Consider the following 21,245-nt stretch of genomic DNA (forward strand, 5'->3'; position numbering starts at 1 on the left):
CTACTGTGTGTTTTGTATTAGGTAGGCAGCAGGGTAAGAATTTTCTGTTGTTGGCTCCATGGGGTAAGGCAGCTAGGATAGTTTAGGGTTAGTGGTTGGACCACTTTAGGTTGTGAGTTGTTCTTGGCTAGTGAGGTAGACCTGTATGGCATTAAGCTAGACTAAGTGTTATCTTGTGTCATTATGGCAGAGTACAAGCCTCCATAGTCATTTGAATCTTGTTGACCCAAATGGGGATATATTACCTAGTATGAAACCTTCTGGTTGTTGACGGAATTAGAAAATAAACAGAGAATTTCAGGTAGCTAGCCTTAAATACTGTATGGGTCTACAGTCGGATGAGTTTATGAAAACATTTAATTTGTCGACTGAGGATGCCAAGGACTACAAAAAGGTAGTTGAAAAATTTAGGAATTATTTTTCGTCATGAAAGAATGTGTTAAGGTTCCATAGAGTGTTTTGGTATTGCACACAGCAACCACACGGGGATAGTGAAGTCGTTTTTTATTAAGCTGACCTTGTGTCAACACTGGCTCTTGCTCACTGAACAGCCCATAAAAAAGACTAAAGTTTCTACCATTGTGCTTTATATTAAGCGTCCGAGTACTGTGATTTTGCTGATAGAAAGGAGAGCATTCGTGAACAGTTCATTGTTGTGAAGATAGCTATTATACTCTTATTCAAAAGACGGGGTCTTGACTTCAGATAATGATGTTAGTATGCTAGAACATATGTCCATGAGGTCAGGAAGCAAGAGAAAGAGCAAAGTAAGAGCGTTGATGAGGTAAAATTCTCAAGACGTAAGAATGAAGGAGTTAGAATGCCTGGAGTATGGGAAGACGTGTAATAAGTGCCATAGGCAGAATAATTTTGTGGTAATGTGGAAATGGAGTGATGGCAAGGTTGATGCAGTTGGTGAGGTTAACCAATTAGATTTCACTTATGAAGGGGAAGAGGTAGAGGGAGCTCAGGCATTTTTGGGAGAGTTGTGATGTAACCACTACAAATTATATGTCAGATGAAAGAGGGCTATAATTAATAATATATTTAATATACCACTGTGATGTGATGTGCTGTGACTTTTTTAGAATGCGCACATAGAGACAGATCCGAAGCATCGACCTGAGAAAGCTGATAAATCATTTCTGGGATGGTGTGATACGAAGATGTTTGTTTAAGCGGGTCAATGTTCGTGAGTTCACGAGGTCTTGTTCAAGTGCCTTTGAAAACTGGTTGTGACCAGTTTTATGTGAGTTCGTGTGTTTGTGTACGAACTATGTCTGTTGATAATGGCATGTTTAGCCGAGAAACTAGGGAGACAGCTATGGGGGAGAAAGGCAGAATGCTGGGATAGCTCTGCGAAAGTTTTAATTATTTGTGTGTGGTTTTCCAGGCCGTAATGGGTAAGTGTGGTATTACTTTAGCCAAAGGGATGGCTTGTTGTCAGTTTGACATTTTGTAAAGATGTTCTATTTGATCTTTGACTTTGTCTTTACAATTGTGTGTGCTTACGAGTATCTTCTCGTGTCTTTTAAACAGGCGGTTCTAGTGAGGGGACAGTGTCCTAGGGACAGAATGTCCCGTGTGGAGGGAAATATGATATTTTGGAGAAGAGATTGGTGTGACTAATTACTGATTGAGACATTTAATACTGGGGAGTTATCTGAGTAGTTTGTCTGTGTGACTTGAATTATTATCTTTCCAGTTTTGATCTTGTAAGAATTTGAGTCATTCAACTAGTATGGTATTTTGAATAAATATTATATTTTTTATAACTCCAACTCTAATTTGATGACCTGTTAGAATGGAGAGAGAGAGAGAGAGAGAGAGAGAGAGAGAGAGAGCGAGAGAGAGAGAGAGAGAGAGAGAGAGCAAGGCTATGCCAGTGACCACATTGATAGAGGCGAGAGAGAGGGAGAGAAGAGGATGATGAGAGACGAGAGGGGGGGGGGGGGGAGGGGGGGGGGGGGGAGTTGTGTGTTAAACTGGTTGCCTCCTTAACCGCTCAGGTTTAACACATTACCAAATATTAAAATACCCTTCGCTGGTAATAGGAGTCCAGCCGATGGGTAACAAATATATTACGTATCAGAGCTAGTTTGGGACTTGAACTTTGGATAAAGCGGATAGAAAATTGACTTCAACTGCAGGCCAAGTGGACATAATTGGGATGTTTTGTACCGTAGTGGGGTGTAAAGATAGGAAGTTGTATGACCGAATTTACGTGTTGATCCCAGAGCAAATCGGGTAATTGCTTAGTAGGAGTGCAGATTTTGAGTTGCAACTCTGTGTTTATGGCAGATGTTGAGGTAGAAAAATAAGTTTTTGGCTTTGGGAGGTGGAGGACTGAGCCAGTGAGTTTGTAAGACAGGGAGCCATCTCATTCAGAGTTAGGTGTGCTAAGCCAGAGGCCATACCCTTGGTGTCTGCTGTTAAAAAGAATCTGAGCAAGCTTGAGAAGTCAGACGTCATTGAAAAGGTAATCCATCCTACACACCAGTCTGAAAATGGAGACAAGTCAGTGGTCGGGAATATCTTGAGAGAGTAATGTGCCCAGAAGTTTCCTCTCAATATGGAGTTCATCTTGTCTTGCACTGCCTCTTGAGCAGACTGCTTGGAATCTATTTAATAACATTAACCGACGTCGTCACAATACACCCCGTAGAAACTTTGCTAATGCCATTGTGAATTTTCTCGAAACTGTTGGTGAGCTATTTTGTCGATTGTTTTTCTTTTGCTGGTTATTACCAAGTATTATATTTAATAGTGGACACATTTTTACCCAGGACATCTACCACCTAACTGAACTATGAAAATTTGACTGACTTTTCAGTAAAACATTGCCTAGGCATAATGTAGGTTTCCTTAAACTTATTAAATTTGCAAGACATGAATGCTACTGATAATTACTGCTGATTTCAACGACCTGAGAAAATAACAGAATCAGAGGAAGAGCACACATACCTGAAAATAAAAAGTAGATCGGGGATGATACCTAAAACTTCTTTTGGTTTCTTCCCCCCATTAATATGCTTCGTTTTTTTTTTATCCAGTTCTATCCATCAAATCCACTTTTCATCTTAAATTACCAACTCTTCCTCTAACTGATTCTGCTGTTAGTATCTGGTCATCAGTTAGCAGCTGCTTCCAATTACCTCCTTTTAGCACTTTTTGTAGCGCTGTCAATATTCTGATATAGACAACAAAGTACTTATGGCTGATCCTTGATGAACTCTACATTTATCCCTTATTCCTTTGATAAGCCTGTCACCGCCATTGTCATCTTCATCATATTAGATATCTTGTGGTTGAGGATAATTTTCCTTCACAAACAACCTAGGTTTTAAATATCCACATTAGGCCTCCGTATAAATATCCACATTAGGCTTCCGATATTGCTGAATCACACACTTTAATTTTTAATGTCATATTGTTACTATTCGTAAATATCCATTTCCGAGTTGTTTCTCTAACGTTCATCATGCCGTCTTCTAATTTACCAGCAGGACATTGTATTGTTGGTTATTCACTCTGAGTTATTCACAAAGGTCATGTTAGTCTTTCACCCTGTACGATATGTCTTTGTAATGCACTGCCGGGCAATAACCCGCAATGTGTTTGTGAGTCAGTTGGCTCTCTGGTCTCGTACAGTAAAGTCCTGTCACCAAGACGTCGTCTCATTGTTAAAAACCCAACATGGCGCGGAGTGATTTTCCGAAAAAACCAAGTCATGCCCCTGATGTGTCGACCAGCCCAGGCCACGCCGAGGCGTGCCTCCTGCAATGCCAAGGGCCTTGTCATGGGCCGTGATGCAAGCACAGACGTTAATTGCAGACCAGCAACGCGCCATCCGTGCCCTTCAGGATGCTCTTCCCGGTAATGGATCACGTGCCGGCAAAGTCCCTGTCTCTGCTGCCCCTGAGAAATGTTATGTTGTGATGTCCTCAGCAGAGTTTATGTCCTGGAGAAATTCGATGACATGTTGGATCCACTCAACAATTTCCCGCAGCAGGATGTTGTCCTGCATATTAGATCAACTTTGTGCCGGCGCTGCAATGTGCACTGGACGCTCGGTACTCTGACGCCAAATGGAACGCCTTACTGCAGACGGGGCTCTGGATGCATCGGGAACATTGTGTTACGGTCATCGAATCAGGCAGCGCAATGGTCCAAATTTTTTGCCCTCGCACAAGGGTGCGAAGCGGTCTGTTTGAATTATTATTTCTCAAGGTGTGCTCAAAACGGACCGACTGTGATTTTCAGTGTCCCAAATGCGGGGAGTGCTGTTACGGAAAATAATGGTAGGTCTCAGTGACCCTGTGTTAAAAAGGCATGTATTTCAGGCATGTGATACATTTAAAAGTGTAGATGCCCTTCAGGCTTTGTGTTGTACCTTTGAAGCTGCACGCCTGGACATTGAAAGCGTCCCACGTGTCGCTATTGGTGCGAGGGAGTTTTGGCTGGTACGCCTCGAGTGATAACGTCACTGTCACCGATGATGTAGAGCCAGACAGCGCGGTGTTGCGCGGTAACTCAAGTGCAAAGCATTGCGGGAATTGCAGGGGACGTCATTCGCCTGGTTGAGCATCATGCCCAGCAAAAGGTATGACGTGCCACAGGTGCCAAAAGGTAGGACACTTCCAGAAATGCTGCAGAAGGACGAAGAAGCGCCGCTCGCCTCGAGTTTGGTGATTGTCACTGACACACACCTCTCCCCCCACCCCACAATCAAGGCTTGTGTTTCCCATGGAAGTGGAAGATCGGTGTCCACACTCGCCGTAGCAGACACAGGAGCACAGATTCTGCGTTGCTAGGCCCACGATTCTTTCAAGCCTGCACATAAAGCCTCTGGAGTTGCAACCTCGAACAGGTCTGAGGGACGTTGCTAATCTCCGAGTGAGATGCCTCAGATCAACGGCATGTACCATTGAAATAAGTGGGCGACGCGCGAAGCAGGAAGTCTACTTTGTGCCAACGGCCAGGAACTTCTATTTATCTCTGAATGCTTTTAAGGAGCTGGGAATAGTACCGCCTGGTTTCCCTCACCCTTCCCCTCTCATTGCATCAGCTGACGTTAGTAGTGAGGCAGTTTCTCAGCCTAACCCCCCTCAGACAACGAAGCCAGCCACCATACCTATCCCACCCAGTGGAGGAGAACATACCAAGACTGGAAAAATGGTTATTACGTCACTTCTCATCCACGACCTTCAACACAACCAGGGAACCCCTACCTGTGATGACGGGCAAGCAGCACCACATACATTTATTGCCCGATGCCGTGCCTTATGCCTGTCACACGCCGGCAGCAATCCCTAAGCATTGGGAAGAGGAGGTCAAGGCCCAGCTTGACGAAGACGTTCGGAAGGGCTTGATAGAATCAGTCCAGGCAGGGGATGCAACGTAGTGGTGTGCAAGGATGGTCGTGTAGCCAAGAAAACAGGCCAACCTCGCCGCACAGTAGACTTCCAGCGCCTCAATGCCCACTGTCTCCGTGAGACTCATCTACACCGGCACCCTTCGACATGATTTCGAGCATCCCCATTCACACATACAAGACTACAGCGGACGCCCATTGGGGTTTCCACCAAGTGGAACTGGGATAACGGATAGCCGCCCACTCACGTCCTTCATCACCCATGGGGGCGGTATTGTTTATCGTAGGACACCCATGGGTCACTGTTCAGCTTCCGTCGCCTACACGAAAAGATTCGATGACGCCCTGCAAGATATCACCAGAAAGCATAAATGCATCGACGACATCTTGCTATACGATCACAGCATCGAAGAGGCGTTTTGGCACGTACATGAATTCCTGGCAACGTGTGCCTTTGAAGGTATTACACTCAAGCCCGAGAAGTTCAAATTCTGCAAGAGATAGGTTACCTTCATCGGGTACCACTTGGGATGGGAGTCATATAAGCCTGCAGATGAACGACTAGACGCCATTCGTAACTTCCAGATGCCAGAGAAGCCCTCCATCATGATATTAGATCATGGTTCGGATTCGTGACTCAGTTAGCCCCTTCCTTGCAACAGCGCCCATCATGGAGCCTTTTCGGAACCTCCTCAGAAAACCAACGGGGGGAAAAAAAACGTCTACTGGGATAGCCAGCTACGTAGCAAACTCCAAGCAGGCACGGGAGGTCATCTGTCAATTAGCCAAGACAGCTTGGCATATTACGACAAGACGTGCCCTACGATAATCATGATGGATTGGAGCAAGGAAGGCATTGGTTTTGTCGTCCTCCAGCAGTATTGTACTTAGTCAGTCAGCTGACAGCCCCTTTTGTTGCAAGGCGGCTGGCGTCTTGCCCTATGTGGCAGTCGACACCTCACCCCTTCTGAAGCAGGGTATGCCCCCGTAGAAGGTGAAGCCCTTACAGTCACCTGGTGCTTGCAGAAGGCCAGGTTGTTCCTACTTGGGTGCCCAAATCTCACCATCATCACGGACCACTGTCCACTTGTCAAGCTGCTGGGTGATACAGCTCTTGAGGACGTCATCAACCCAAGATTGTTCAACCTGAAGTAGAAGACACTCCAGTTCAAATTTCATTTCAAATACCTGCCCGGAAAAAGGAACACCGCCGTGGACTTTCTCTCAAGGTACCCGACCATGCGAGCACCCCACGAAGCTTCTGACCTGGATTTGGAGAACGACATTCAAGTGGCAGTGGCATGTGCAAACTGTTGCCGCCTTAGAACGGACATCATCGTGTTGGATGAAGACTGCGTCAGGAGTGCCACATCTAACGACCCAGTGTATCAGCTCTGCTTGCTAGGGTCGCAGCGGGTGATTGGCCCCAACAGAAGTCACAAGAAATCTCCTTCCTTCGTCCCATTTCGGCGTTTTGGGGGGATAAGGCTAGCCATCAACAGGATCTGGTGACATACTTGGTGGACCAAGGATGCATATGTTTGGTTATCCCCGAATATTTACGCCGTCAGGTAGCCGCTAACCTACATGCAGGACACCAAGGCCTCAACTCTATGCTTAGGAGGGCCAGGCAGTCAGTCTACTGACCGGGAATAGAAGGAGACTTCAGCATCGCCTTTGCCCAATGCACAAATCATGTGATGAACATGGCCCTTCACTGCCTCCTGAGAAATGATACACAGGCCGCCAGCAGAATACCCCTTCCAGCAAGTCGTCGCAGATATGTTCCAATAGAGGGCAATTTATACATGGTGTATGCAGAGACTAACTGGTTGGTTAGAAGTAGTCACTTCCCCTGTGGTGCACGTCCACAAAATAAGCAATCACCTTCGATCTATTTTCACGTTGGGGAGCTCCAGAGCAAAATATCGACCGACGGAGGTATGAACTTGGCCAGCGAGGAGATGGTTGCCTTCTTCAGGAGATGGGGAGTCAAGGTCCGTCTGTCATCAGCCCAGTATCCCCAGTCCAACGGCAGGGCAGAAGCAGCTGTCAAATTGGCAAAGAGGCTACTCTGAGAAAACATGTCAAAAGGTAGAGCCCTTGAGTCAGCCAAGGCGGCCCTGGGGATACTCCAGTATCTCAACACGCCTCTGAGGGAGATCAACATGTCGCCATCTCAGCTTGTAATGGGTCGCCAGCTGCGTGACGGGGTACCGACGGCTAGAAGACACCTGTTAGTAGACAGGTATTGAAGACAGACAATACGTCAAGGGAAACTACAAGTGGCAAAATCACAGGAAGCTATGCGCACCCTTGACACCACCAGGAGACTGCCACCCATCAAACTAGGTACCCATGTACGCATAAAACAAAACCAGGCTACTAAGCAGTGGGACAGAACGGGCATGGTATCGGAAACTAAGCCCCATCGTCAGTATAGTCAAGCTTAACGGGAGCGGCAGACTCTCAAAAAGGAACAGACAACATTTGAGAGTCATCGCTCCGTCCCCCAGCAGCCCCTGCATCTCAGCACGACACCTCCGCGAGCCCTACGCCCATAGAACAGTAACGCATTCCATGCAGGACCCTGGCGTCGTGGTAGGCCAAAAGGGCTGCCGGTAGACCCAAGTGGCTCCAAGACTTCATATAATGCTGATATTATTTGTTGTTTGCTCATATGATATGCAATTGTACAATTGTATCAAGAATTTTTTTTTTTTTTGTGTATGTGTATTACGTGCATTTGAGTGCCACTAAGCAATGCACTCAGTGTATGTAACTGCATGTTTTGTACTGAAAGTTAGTTTTAATATTTTTTTCTGCCTTCGTAGCTCATTTCCATGTTCATAGTGACATTGTCCCCTTTAATTTTTGTTATGTATAAGTATAATCTTGAGGGGGGGGGGGATGCACGATGTCTTTGTAATGTACTGCGGGGCAATAACCCGCAACATGTTTGTGAGTCAGTCGGCTCTCTGGTCTCGTACAGTAAAGTCCTGTCACCAAGACGTCGTCTCATTGTAAACCCAACAAGTCCACAAGGAAATCTCTACTATTAACGATATATATATCTGGCGTCATTACCGAAGGTGCGCAGTCTTACATTTCAGTGTTGATAATTTAATTTTTGTGTAGAGCAGTAAACTTTTTTTCTTCTCTTTTCCAGAAATCCTCGATTGATGGTCTAAATGAGATTTACAATGTAAAGTGTGCTTACTGCGCTTCATTTACTTTGTTAGTGATAGAGGAGATACTTTTCCTTGATTTGGATGCTTCAACATATTCAGGATTATTACCGGTATATCTTCATCCCACCACGGGTACAGCACTAATTATTCGTACTTGGTACTCCCACAAGCCATGCTTTATCATTAATTCCATTCTAGATGTTTAAAAGAAACAAAACTCAGTAAAACAACACTTCAGGAGTGAAAATGTAAAGCCAGTTGAAAACAAAACCACACTCGAATTTGTTATCCCAAGACATTTCGGCTAAAGTTTAGACCTTGTTGAGAAATGGGACTAATGCTAAAGTTTAGACCTTGTTGAGAAATGAGACTATTCTGCAATCCGAAGCTCTCATCTGACAGTAGATCATAGATTCACTGTATTTCTTATTTTGATCTTTAGCAAGTCGTGCATGGGATTCCGGTCCTTTCTTTGAACATCTTAAAATGGAATTACCAATAAAGAAGACTGTGGTGGGTTACAAAATATTTAAAGCTTGCATAAGGAATATTTATACATAATTGATGTAGAAAATTCCTAAATAAAAATAATTCAGTGGTTCCTAAATCAAAATAATTCATTCCAAGTAAATTTAACTATATATACAAGTAGTTTCTTCTTTAGTTCTAGTACTACACCTAATATTCTAATTGAACTCGACCTTATAAGTACATGTGAAAATAAAACTATTCACACATTGAACTTTTTATTATAAAACCAACTTGGTCTACGGTGGCACAACTTTTTTTTAGTACAGATTGCCTTCACAATTGAGTTGAATGGTTGATTGTTTGTATGGCATTTTTATGTTGCAGAGAACAAGTGGTTATTCAGCAACGGGAACAACGGGTTTACGTGACTTCCGAACCACGTCGAGAGAACTTATACCACCAGAAATACACATCTCTGATGCCTCAATAGAATGCTCGAGATTCGAACTCGTGACCACTGAGGTGGCATGCCAAGACCAAACTGACCACGCCACTGAGGTGCTGTTAAAAAATTGCTGAAAATATCAAGCTGTGGCATTCAGCAAATCATGGGAAAGGTGAGATAATCTTTTTCATATGTCCTATTTTTATCTGTTGCACTATATTGAAAGTAATATCAAATTGAAGGTATAATATTTGAAGGCGAGAACTTCTCCATTATGGCAGCAAACCATGGTCCCAGACATTCTAGCCTCCTCTAACAAAATTCCAAACATCCTGGAAGTAGAAAATGAATGAAAAATTTTTAACCCATATATTAGATATAGATATAGAATATATAGATATGATAGATATAGATATATAGAAATAATAATAGATAGATATAGATATATAGAGATAGATATATAGATACAGATATATATATATATATATATATATATATATATATATATATATATATATATATATATAATAATATATATATATATATATTAAATAAAATTCACTATTTATATTCTTGATAGGAACAAATAGATCTAATAATAATAATAAAGCCTGCAATACTATGTAAAAGTATATATTGTCCTATATACAGGAAAGATATTATCAACTGGATCAGTTGGCCACTTCAGCCTGAATAAACAATATATAAATACTATTACATATGACATTTTTGAAAATTGGAAGTTATAACACAGCTTATTCTTTCAGGTAACTCCAGAATTGTTCCTTAGTCTATCAGCAATTCTCTGGAAATGTCATGGCACAGTAGAGGCTGCATATTGGTTGCGGTCTTACTGCTTGTCGGGTCTCCAAAACTGGTGAATTTGGTGGTTCTTCTGTTGTTCCACGAATTGCTCTTCCTTTTATTAAATACTTCTGCAGGGCATAATGAGTTAGAGAGGCAGGTGGAGCAGTCGTATGAGAATCTAAATTTTGGGCTACCGAGCATTCTCTAGCAAGACAAGAAATATATAGTGAAGTGTTCAAGAGCCTCCAAGCAAATAGCTAAAATCAGCCTACTTAAAACCCCACCTTTAAAGTGTTCATAAATTCCTATTTTAATTTAAAAAAAAACACACACCTGAATATTTGTGAAAAATACCCCAAAAAGGTGATTTTCCAGCCAATAATAGGTATGTATATATATATTTATATATACATATATCTATCTCTATCTTATCTATATATATATATATATCTAATAAAAGGAGCCCATAAAAACACCAAAAATGTAGAGAGAAAAGTACTATATTTCAGAGACTGCTGTCTCTCTTCTTCAGGTATATGAATGAGAAAAGTTTACAGAAAGTAAGATTAATTGGCCAAGACAAAAAGAGTATTGAACTATTAGAGAAATTTAAAGTAATTAATCCTAAATTACCTACTAACTTTTATGGTCTTCCCAAAAACTCACAAAGACAATCTTCCATTCAGACCCATCGTTTCATGCGCCGGAGCTTTCAATTACAAAATTTTTTTCTAAATGGTTAGCTGGCCTCCTTTCTCCTTTTTTAGGCACTTTTTCTCCCAGTCACACCCAAACATTCGGAAGACTTTTGTCACAAATTCAGAGAAGCACATATACCACTTCACAACATAAAACTTTTAAGCCTTGACATAGACTCCCTATTCACAAAAAGTACCAGTACAGGACGTTCTTCAGTTTTTAAGGGAAAAATTATCCCCCTATTCAGATCATTTCCCTTTGGCACTTGACAAAATAATAAGTTAGTTGAATTATGTGCATCTAATAACGTATTTTCATTCGGGGAATCATTCTACAAGCAAAAATTCGGGTGTAGTATGGGTAGTCCTTTAAGTCCTATTTTTTAGACCAATCTGTACATGGAAATACTTTGAAACTACAGTAATAAATGCAATAAAACCCAAAAACATGCTGTGGATGAGATACGTGGATGACATACTAACATTTTGGGATAAGTGGGGTAATTTTAATGAATTCCTCTCAAAATTAAACGCATTAGTGCCCAGCATCAAATTTAAAGTTGAATGGGAAACAGACAACAAAATTCCTTTTCTTGATGTTTTAATAATCAGAGACACGACAGAATACAAATTTACCATATACAGAAAACCAACGTTCTCACTTTCATATATTCACTACTTTAGCTATCATGACAATACTATCAAGATAGGTGTAGCTAGCAACCTATTCTTAAGAGCCTTACGAATTTGTTCCCCAGATTTCCTGGAAAAGAATTTGAACTAATTCGCAAGCAACTTTCATCTTTAAAGTATCCTGACCATATAATTAAGAAAGCAATTCAAAAAGCAAACGTAATTTTCTACCGACCCCCTAAAGACAAGACCAGAGACACACCCAACAATAAAATAAAAATTCCCCACCTGGAGACGATTAAGAGAGTAACTCACCACCCTTGGGGAAATCCAACCCTTTTGCATTTACCTACCCAAATACCTTAGCCAAATCCCTGATTAACGTCCAACAAAAGACATCGCCCAAAGACTCTGGGGTATATGAGATCCCATGCCAGGACTGTGACCAATCTCACATCGGATTTACAGGTAAATCACTTCCCCAGAGATTAATACAACACAAACGGTCAGTTAGGTATGGACAACAGAACTCGGCTATTTTCAACCATATAAATGAACATAACCATAGAATAAACTGGAATATGTCACGTGTAATTTATAGCAGCAACTGCCGGTACAAGAGTCAAATGATGGAATCGGCCTTAATAAAAGAGAAGCAGGTAATGAACATCTCAAAAGGGAATTGGACATCGGACATCGTCGACGCAGTGTTCATTCAACCAACGCTTTAAGAAGATTAAAGGAAGATTATCAGCGGGGGTGACCTAAATTGGCTTACTTGTGGACGAATCTCTTGGTATAAATACCACCTTTTCTGTAAACTTTTCTCATTCATATACCTGAAGAGAGAGACACCAGTCTCTGAAATATAGTACTTTTCTCTCTACTTTTATTTTGGTGTTTTTATGGGCTCCTTTTATTAGATGGAATTCTGTTGTTACAGAACATTTTTACCAGTCATATATATATTGTATAAGATAGAGATAGATAAGATAGAGATAGATAGATAAGATAGAGATATAGATAGATAGATAGATAGATAGATAGATAGATAGATATATATATATATATATATATATATATATATATATATATATATATATCTATATATATATATATAGGTATATGTATTCTAGAGAGACACTGTGAATAGCAGTCCACGAATCAAATCCAATGCACAGCCTTCGATTTTGTAAATTCTTTAACCTCATGAATGTAAGATATGATTCCTTATTGTGTATTGAACTCCAATGCTCATTGTTTTGTATTCTATCATTATATATGTACGTTTACATATTTTGTATACTCTTGTATGTGCCCTTACAATATATGCTCTGTCACTGAAGTACAGCTTGGAGAAAATAGTCATCAGCAATATCTTCAGACTAAAAAAAAAATGGGATGCAAGAATAAAAGAATCGTATAATGTGGGTATATGCTGAATGGCATACACACACCAAGGCAATCAACTTCTGAAGTCAAAGTTCACAGGAGGGTGAAGACTTTAAAAACTACAGTGGAGAATGGAGATCTATTTAGAATGTGAATTCCACGTTCTTTGGTACACACAACTAGTTCAGTGGAGTCGTAGCTCTTCATTGCAAAGAATGAGCTTATCATGATGGTGGAGGAGGAGGGTGATATCCACAATCTGCTAGAGAGTTGCTCAGACTGGAGAGAGGCCTCTTTTACAATGTCTGGCCATCCCATTCAACTGCCTACTTCCCCTGAAAAACAGCTGGAGAGGATTGCCCGAATGTCACACGCATTTCTTGCTGTCAATAGTGGATATTTTCCAGTGATGAAGTAACTTTCCCTGATTGGTGAATTTGAACTGGAATATACAATTTAGGCCAAAGGCTAACAGCTGGAAAACCGTAAAAAGGTTTTAAAGGTAAACAGGTGGAAAAACTAACACTTGCACTATGAAACAATTGTTAGAGGAGGGTGGAAAGATGGAAGAAAGAGGTAAAGGATGCTGCAAAGAGCCTTAAATGCGGCCTACAGTATACCACGTGAGGTGCAGCACACAGCATACCCCAAAAGGGGCTAATTGATGAAACGCCAACAAAGGAGCCTGACTGACTGAAGACAGGCCAGGAATGATTCTCCCAGCGCCATGACCAGAGGAGCCAGCAGATCCATGAACCACTTGGCGATGACCCAATGAAGGAGCCCACAAGTGTCATCCAGAGTCCTGGATTGCCACCTCAGTGGCTGCGAGTTCAATTCTCAGGCCTTCCACTGAGGGGTCAGATGTGTATTTCTGGTGAAAGAAGTTCACTCGTCGACGTGGTTCGGTTAAGTCACATAATGCCATGGTCCCGTTGCTGAAGAACCACTGGTTCCATGCAACGTCAAAACACCATACAAATAAGAGTCCTGGAGTGATCAGCACACAGTGAAACAGTGGGAGGTTCTTGATCAACCAAATGGTGAATAGGTTGATCATCAGTTTTCCCACAAAGCTGGGGGGGGCTTCCTAATGGGGCATGGATATAACCATTTTGTCACAAACTCTGTCCCCTACAGCCTGATTTATGAAGGTCTTACCTTCTGCTTGACCATTTTCCCTAGTTTGAAGACTTCCAACTATGGGAGGGCATACTGTAGAGACCACTGTGGTTCAGCTGGTCATTGAAACAATCTCCCTGCCAACCCCCTTCTGCATTTCCCATGCAAAATTACAAAGGGGAGGGTAACTGTTCCCTTTTGCTTCTTGACATCAACTTACTGAACTTTGCAATGCCCTCATCACATACAGCAGTTTGCCAATGTGCTAACCCAAATGTCCAACCATGATAATGCATGGAGTATAGTAAGATAACCAACTATGTTTCCAAGGATGAAAAGGGAAACCCTTGACAATGAAACTGCTTCAGTGGAAACTGTCCATCAGCCAACAGACCGACAGATCCACTGCAGGGAGGAGTCTATTAGTCCTCTGGTATATGGTACTTCCAAAGACTAGATGGAGGCTTTTGAATTCTTTGGTCCAGATATCAGCAAATCCAGCACCAAATATGAAGGCATGGTCTCTAAGACTTAATTACATCAATCAAGGTATGACCTCCAAAAAAAATCCCTTAACCAGGAACAATTTCTGTCACCCTTCTGAGAAAGAACTATGCTGTTTCAAGTCTTGTGGGACCCTACAAGGAAAATACTTTAAAGACTTCATCCTATCCTTTTCAGGATTCCAGAGACCAGTTAAGTGTAAGATGAGAGGATGGAAGAGAAGACAACTAGCTAAAAGTAGGAGGCAAAGGAAAGGAAGTGGCATAACAACATTTTTCTACAAGGTCAAAACAACATCAATGTACCAGATGAAGGAGAGGGTGTTATCAGGAGGCTGCTCAAAGAGCATACTTTAGATCACTGGCAGTGTACACTCCCACTGTACATGGAGGCAGAGGTGTGTTCTCATTTTTCTCACCAAATCCTCCCTGGATTGTGATCAATGAACAGTACAATGAGCAGTAGTAGTGGCTGCACAAGATCTAGCACTAGCATGCCTTAGGGGTGAAGGGAGATGTGTTGCCTCCCGACAACACTGAAGAAAGTTTTATAGCCCTCTCCATTACAGCCATACTTCAAACAACGAATAGTGACCAACCTTTGTACAACTTTCATAACACATCCTTGTTGCAATCATTAACCCTACAAACAGCACAGAACTGGCGAGGATGATGTTATGAGACATCATCTACGAAACACAACCTCCTTCCCACAATTCTTGGCATTGAATAAATTTTCAGTGGTCTGATTATATTACCTGACAAAAATAACTCAACAATGACTCCTACAAGAATGTAGAAACAATGTGATCAAGAGAAAATATCACCAAAGTGATGTGAAAGCTTAAAAAGACCAAATCAACCTTAGTGTCTGTTATGCAGTAACTTGACTCTTGACTGAGTCAATAGAAAAACATGGTATTCAGCCAAGAGAATGGTTGTTCTCCATAATAACCCTCTGTAAACTATCTTATTCCCAAGCTTCAGTGATATAACTAGCTTTCGCCAAAGAATACTTATTTAAAAAAATTAAGGTTTGTAAACCTGATGGAACAAATACAATCTACAAAATGATTTTGCGAGAAATGTCAGTTCTGAAATGTTAATTTACACAAGTACTTGCCAGAATTACCAAGACTGGTTGTGCTTTATAGCCTTTCAATCTTCTTCTGATAAGTTCTGTTAATACTAGATAGAGTACTTGAAATACTAATGCTGCTAATCATCAGATGTTAACTGTATCGGATCTAAAAATGAAATTTTAAAACTTAAAAATGTAATCATATACGTAAATGTATCTACCACAAATCACACACTAGAAATGGATGGGTTTGTGTTTTGGCATCTTGAGATTCACTAGTTGCTACTCATTAGATGACAGTAAAATATAGGGCAAATTCTAGTAACTACCCCTGTTCACTAAAGAGAACTTGACAAATAGAAGAATATTTAGATTATTTTTCCTGCCAAAAATGCAAGTCGGTTTTGAAAGGAAACATTCTACAAGTTACAAAAAATTTTCTCACCACCAGAAATCCACATTTCTTGGTTCCTTTTTAAGTCCTGAAATCCTTGTTTGGTAGGATGCTATCATCAATCTTCCCATGAGCCTCAAGTCCTCTAATAGTTATACTCATCAGATGTTACCTGTAAGGCAATACAAATTCTAATTACTACCACCATTACCTACATAGAGAACTTTAATGAAATTTGCAAAACTATTTTTGCCAAGTGTCAAATTTTGCTCTGAAGGGAAGCCTTTTGAAATTAAACTCTCAAAATGTACTGCAGGAAACAAATAATGGACAAAATTCACTCTTGATAATTAAATTTATAAAAGTTGAAAGCATTCCTTTATTTCACTTATAATAGAAACCCATATAAACTTCAAAGTAGCTGCCAGAATCTAATTTATAGCAACACTATAACTACTTTAACAAGAATGCAGTCACACTTTTAGATCCTAGGGGAAGCTGAAGTAATTTGGAGCAATGTATAATGAAAGTAGTTTGACAGTTGATTGAAACATTACCAAACGGAATGGATACATAACAAGAGCATGCACATTGTATCTAGGGTTAAAGGGAGATTGTACAATCTTTTAATCATCTTACAGTGCACCATATAAGTCAAGTATACTGTATATGGTACACCTAAATGGCAACAAATTGACAAAAAACTGGGGTAGGGAGAAATGCTCATTACCTCAACAGCTGGCACATTGGTTTGAAACATGAAGCCAAATTTAATGATGAAAAACATTTGAATGCCTAACAGAACTGAAGATGCTACAATGGTAATGCAAGTAGAGGGGCGACATCTCTTTGGGATCATAAAATAGTAACTTAAGTGAGATTAAGTTCTGGATTGTAGGCAGTAATGCTGATGTGGCAACTACTTTACCCACTCAAGTGGTAGGAACCTTGCAACTGTTTCATAATCAAATGTTATATTCCCACACTATCTTTTTTTCATCTAATAAGTTCCAACTAAATCTTTCTCAATGATCATTAAACAAGGATAAGATTTCCAAAGGTATCACTATGGAAATTAAGAATTATGGATGGTGCCCAGCATAAAGATCCTATCATGAATAAGGAACTGGTGGGGATATGTAGTGTCCAAAGGCTGGAAGACACTGAGCTCTCAAAGATTAAGATGGCTGGTAGTAAATGTAAGGAGAAGGGATGATGAACAGTTAGTCAAGAAAGAAGTAAATATGGTACTGGGATGAAGGTCTGCTGACAGACCCAGGAAACCAGGGAAAACTAGGGACTGATGAAGACAGTGGAAGGAGAGAAAATTTCGTGTCTGACCCCACAGAAGAAAAATCTGACACAAAAACTTTGATGATGATAATGATGAAGAGGCTAGCCCCAGTAGGTGGTACCAAGACCTGCTGTCACTCCTGGCAAGCATAACTTGACTAGTACTTAAGTGAGAGAAGTTACTACACCAACCACACTAGGAGATGCTATCAAAACTTTCATTGGATCAATCATCAAATGGAGTTTGTCCAACTGCCTTTTTGAAAGGGGTTTTTCTGACAAAACAGCAATTAATCACTAGACAAGGCAAACACTGGTGTTTTACAAGCCAACTGGAGAGTATTCTGTAGCTGGTGTCAGCAATGTCTGGATCATCATAAAACCTCTATTCCTACAGTAGCAGATTTTCTACATTCAGCAAGTGTCCAAGTGTGAGAGATTTGAGAGGGAGGTTTCTCCTGACATTTAAAATTGGATTCAGTGCTAAGATGTCTCTCGTAAATGCTCGCGAATTTGTGTACCCCCTATATTCAATCTTTGGATAACACATCCTAAAGATGTCTAATTCTAAAGGTTTTCCTACTAGCAGAAGCCTCAGTTAAATGAGTGACAGAGTTGCATGCTACCTCTAGTATTATTTCACACTCAGAACTGAGAGTACAGGTACGTATTTCTTACGAGACAAGAGTCTCGTATCACATTTGGTAAGCGTTAAGCCAAAGTGGAAGGCAAACTAAGTCTGGTAACACATTCTCCTCCCTCTCTCTCAGGCCCTGACATAACCCCCCCCCCCCTCTCTCTCTCTCTCTCCTGATACCCAACTCTGGCAATAGCCTTCCCCCCCCCCCCAGCCCCCCCCCCCCCCCCCCCCTCCCCCCCCCCCCACCCCCCCCCCCCCCCCCCCCCCTCTCTCTCTGTAACTTCCCTTCCATTTCATTAGGTCATCGAATCAGAGTCGGAACTACAAAAACATACATTTATTCAAAGCAAAGTACTAATTGAATAACTCAGATTCTTACAGGATAATTAAAATGGAATGATAACTCAAAAGTTCAAGTAACTTAGATAACCACCTGTGAAATAATAGTCTATAAAGTAATAGTCAAACACCAATTATCTCTTCTCCAAAATATAGTTCCCTCCACACAGGACATAGTCCCCCTCACTAGCTCCGCCTGTTTAAAAGACAGGAGGGACACACTAGTGAGCGCACACAGTTGTAAAGACAGTCAAAAGATCAAATGAAGTAGAACATCTTTACAAAATATCAAAAACTGAGTCAAGCCATATCTTTGGCTAAAGCACAGTAACTCTTACCCATCTCCAGCCCAGAATCTCACACACACAAATAAAAACACGTTATAGAGCCATCCAGGCTCTCTCTCTCCAAGGCAACCGTCTCCATCCTTCTGCCTAATTCATGCCACAATGAACGGACATAGCTTGTACCTACATACGAACTCACACTCAAAAGTTCGGAACGCACACGCCCCAGGTAACTGGTTGCAGCCAGTTTTCAAAGGCACCTTGGACAAGCTCTCATGGCACTGAGGTAAGGGTCACACCATCCCAAAAAAAGTCATCAGCATTCTTAAGCTGTCACTCTGACCATTCTATATCTAAGGAAGTTCAAAATGATGAATCTGTACATTCCCCCTTTTTACATATTACATATACCCCAGGGTTCACTAAAAAAAAAAAAAAAAAAAAAGCATATGACTTCCAATGGTCATGCTGTGCAAGTTCCATCTTCTCAATTAATGCAGGGATGGAGGACATTCTGTTACAAGAGGGGGCCACAACTGTTTCTAGTAGCATGGTGAATGCACCAAGAGCAAGACCGGATTAGGACCCTTAGAGGCCCAAAGCGCTTAAAAAGGTTTTGGTGTTCCCTTATAATTTTAGTTCAAAATATAAACGATAATAAACCATAAAATAAAATTTAATTTATCGAAATTAACCTCCGAGGTGGAAAATATTTATTTTTGTATACTTTGTTTATTTATATTTGTAAAGTTGTCTCCTTTTTTGAACTGCAAACTCTTTGATCAGATCCTCAAAACTAATCTTGCGTAACACATCTGCTTCTAGGTGTCCAGCCTGCCTTGTTGCATAATTGTTCTGATGGGATTTTCAATAGATCTACTTCAACTGAGAAAATGAATGCTCAGCGGAGCGCTTTGTGAAAATGTTAAAAATATACAAAAGCTAATGTCTACATCTGGAAAGGCACACTAAACAGTTTTCTACAATTACATTTTAAAGTTCAGCATGACTGAACCTTTTTTGTTGCACTGAACTTATGGCACACACATGAAGAATGAAACTGCTGAAGCTCAGCCGAGAAATTACTGTGAAAGTCCTCTGGGTAAGCATCAATCGGCTTTTGACAGCACCAAGAATACCTTTTCACATAAGTAGATGAAGTGACATTATGTGGCACATCACTTAGATAAGAAAATCTCTGCTGTTTCTTTGTATCTCTCCCCTCTTCGTTTCATCTCGGTTTCAAGTTTCAACAATTGTGTAAAAGGTAGTAATACAAAATTGATCTCTTGACATTCGGATATACTTCTGGTGCACCTTCATGATTGGTTACCTTCTTTCTGTTATGCTTGTAAGTTGTAATAATCATCTGGTAGCATTTCCTTTGTAGCTGCTTCATATCTTTCAAATTCATCTGGTAAAGTGCACGACTTAAAATATATCTTTGTTTTACCAGACCACTGAGCTGATTAACAGCTCTCCTAGGGCTGGCCTCCGAACCACATTGAAAAATTAATTTCTATCACCAGAAACTAATTCCTCTGATTCCTTGTTGGCAGGGGAAGTGAACTCGCGACTACCGAATCAATAGGCGAGCACGTAAACCACTCGTCCAACGAGGAAGCTCAAGTGCACAAGTTGGTCAGCTAATGATACATACAGTTCTGCACGTTCCTAAATTCACATTCTCATTTTACAGAAGTTTGCTTACTGTGAAAATTCTGCAAAAATCTCATTTCAAAAATTCATCATAAAAGTGTATCCTAGCTCTTGCATTTTACTATCTGCAATATTATTTGCTTCTCTTCTAGTGTCTCCCTTTTGTGACTGGTCTTTGGCTATATATTCTAATGCTTTAAAATTTTAAGAATATTGTATATTTCAAAATTGCTGCTGTTGCCATAGAATGTGCCTCCCATCAGGGATCAGAGTTTTTAAGACACTTTCATTTTCAATATGTACAGTCTTCAAGAATTTTCCACTGGCTGCGGAGGAAAAAAATATATGTATAGAGTAATTGCACTGTAGAGAAGAAATTAAAAGCCTCTTCACAGCAGTCAACAGCATTTCGGCCAACCAGATTTAGTGAATGAGCTGCACAGGACACATATATAGCAAACTTTTTTCTAAATATTTTGCAGCATTCGATTATGACGCCCAGACATGTTAGCAGCGTCGTCAAAAGACTGACCCTTACATTTTGAAAAGTTTAACCTACAAGGTTCACATTTAAGTATTGCGACACCTGATCTACCATTTCCTCACTGGAATGGCTTTTCATTTCCAGGAAGGTTAAAAAAGCATTAAATAGGCCTGTCCCATCTACTCAAGGGATTGTCAGCTATAAGCCTACATGCAATGGGCCATAGCAAAGCCTTACTTTCCATAAATTTTGGACATGTCCAGTTACCAAATTGGTAGGACTTGTTTATCGCCTACTCACAAGACTTTACACTAGCTTAGCCTAAGGAATAACTATCTCAACTACGATTTCTTCACCAAATCACATCTTAGCTAAATTTAATGGTCCAGAGTCCACTTCAAAGGTAAAATTTAACACTTTCGAGAACAGTAA

At 40.8% G+C, this 21,245-nt stretch overlaps 1 long non-coding RNA gene across 4 annotated transcripts in view; it reads left to right on the forward strand.

The window, feature by feature from the left end:
* Window positions 1-21,245, forward strand: part of LOC135197611 (uncharacterized) — a 37,134-nt gene that overhangs the window by 747 nt on the left and 15,142 nt on the right. The gene's annotated exons all lie outside the window — the stretch shown is intronic.

The sequence above is a fragment of the Macrobrachium nipponense genome, chromosome 21 (assembly GCF_015104395.2).
Source record: "Macrobrachium nipponense isolate FS-2020 chromosome 21, ASM1510439v2, whole genome shotgun sequence".
Lineage (NCBI taxonomy): Eukaryota > Metazoa > Arthropoda > Malacostraca > Decapoda > Palaemonidae > Macrobrachium > Macrobrachium nipponense.